Below are 1,879 nucleotides of genomic sequence, written 5' to 3'. Positions count from 1 at the left end.
GTGCTCCTCCCGCTGCCTCAGGCAGCGCTGCCCAGAGCGAGAGGAAGATGAAGGTGGCTGTGCTCAGTGTGGCCCTGCTCTTCTCCATCCTGCTGTGCCACCCGGCACAGGCCAAGGTGAGGCACCCGCCAAACGCTGTCTCCACATCCTGCCCTTTCTGGCCTCCCATCCCACCCTTCTGGTCCCTGCTCTGCGTCCCATTCAGGGTCCCCAGATGTCCTCCCACTCACCATTCCTGAGGCTTTTCCTTTAAAGTCCCCCCTCAATCCTTTGCCTTTCTTCCTGGCCACTGCAGAGGGGTCCCCCTGTAAAATTCCCTGACTCCCCCCCCCCCCAATCTCCCAGTCCTGTTGGTTTTGTCCCCACCTGTCCTCATTCTTCTGTCCCCACCAAGCCCCTCCCTTGCACTCCCATGTCCCTACACCTCAATTCCTTTCTCCTCCCCTGTACCTCACACCCTGCTCCTTCCACACCCCCAGCCCTGTCCTCTGGTCTCTCAATTGACTCCAGATCAGTGTTTTTGGGTCTCCCCCAACCTCAAACAGATCTCCTTGGAGGCCCTGAATTCCCATCCCTCTGCCTGCACCCTGCTTTCTGCACCCGTGTCACCCTCCAGCCCCACAAGGTCCAGTCCAGACCCAGCCTTTGTTCTCCTTTCCAGGTACTCCTGGAAGGAACCCAAGATGATCTCCGGGAGGTGAGTGGGCTGCTGGCATTGGAGGGCATCCCCTCAGGGAATTGGGGGACTGTGGTGTCCCCCCATCCCTTGCTGGCACTGGGGACATCCCAGTGACCAGTGAGGTCTCCTGGTCTCTCTGCAGTTGGATTTAGACAATGTCGCGGTCCTGGAGACGCCTCTGGTGGGTACCACGTGTTCTGCCGGTGTCAGACCCTCCCCTTGCGTGGCCACTACAGCCCAGGCCATCCCAGTGTGTCCCAGCACAGCCCAGTGCATGCCTCCTGACAGCTCAGACAATGCCCTGCCCCAGGGCTCCTCCCCAGGGAAGCCTTTGCCCAGGGCCCTGCTGCATTCCCATCCCTGTCACCCCAGGACCCCCTGGATGAGCCAGGACACAGCCCCTGCCCCAGCTGTGCCTCTTGGCCAGAAGCCCAGTGCTTCTGGGCAGCAGCACAGCAGCTCCTGCACCCCATTGCTGCCACAGCCCCTTCCCCAAGGCCCCCCTGCTCTCCCCTGCCTCCCAGTGCAGCCCGGTGCCCCCAGTGTGTCTCTAACGCTGCCTTTTCCCCAGCCCCCTGTGGCTGAAGAGCTGCGGGCTCTCCTGCGGCAGAAGCGCCTGGCTGCCGCTCTGGATGCCTAGGTGAGCCGTGCCTGCAGGGACAGGGCTGGAGACAAAGCCCATCCATGGCCCAGTGGGCTCCAGAGGTCATGTTCTGGGCTTTGTCTTTTAGGGTGTGAAGGACCAGTGTACTTTTTCCTCTCCAGTGGCATGAGGAGATGATCATCCCTGGAGAAACCCCCTGAACCCTTTGAGCCCTGGGCCATTTCCCCTGAATAATCATTCATCAAGAATCAGTAAACCCTTTGAGCAAAGCTTTGCTCTGTGTCCATGTGTGTGTCTGTGGGTCTGGATTTCCTCCTTTCCGGCGGTCCGGGTAAGTCAGGCCAGGTCTGGGCTCTGCTGCCTTGACACAGTCTGTGCTTTCCCCCAGACAAATGGTGTGTTGGGAGTTGTGCAGAGTCCAGGGGGAGTGGATTGACTGGAGGGGTGGGTGTCCAGGTGGTGAGAAAGGTTGTAGGTTGTTATAAGTAAAAAATCTGCCAATTAAAAAAAAAAAGAAAGGTTGCAGTGTGAACCAGTTACACCAGTTGCTGCCAAGGTGGAGTTCTACCTGTTTGTTATTGCAATCACTGGTTGTT

General features: G+C 58.7%; 1 long non-coding RNA gene across 1 annotated transcript; it reads left to right on the top strand.

The window, feature by feature from the left end:
- Positions 1–1,249: 1,249 nt before the first annotated feature.
- Positions 1,250–1,553, top strand: LOC135460707 (uncharacterized). The gene is made up of 2 exons (XR_010443288.1): positions 1,250–1,319; positions 1,411–1,553. It is a non-coding gene; the product is annotated as an uncharacterized LOC135460707 (long non-coding RNA).
- The last annotated feature ends 326 nt before the right edge of the window (positions 1,554–1,879 follow it).

This window comes from Zonotrichia leucophrys, unplaced genomic scaffold (assembly GCF_028769735.1).
Source record: "Zonotrichia leucophrys gambelii isolate GWCS_2022_RI unplaced genomic scaffold, RI_Zleu_2.0 Scaffold_93_176943, whole genome shotgun sequence".
Taxonomy (NCBI): domain Eukaryota; kingdom Metazoa; phylum Chordata; class Aves; order Passeriformes; family Passerellidae; genus Zonotrichia; species Zonotrichia leucophrys.
Note: the sequence above shows the minus strand (reverse complement) of the source record. Positions and strands in the feature narration are given on the sequence as shown.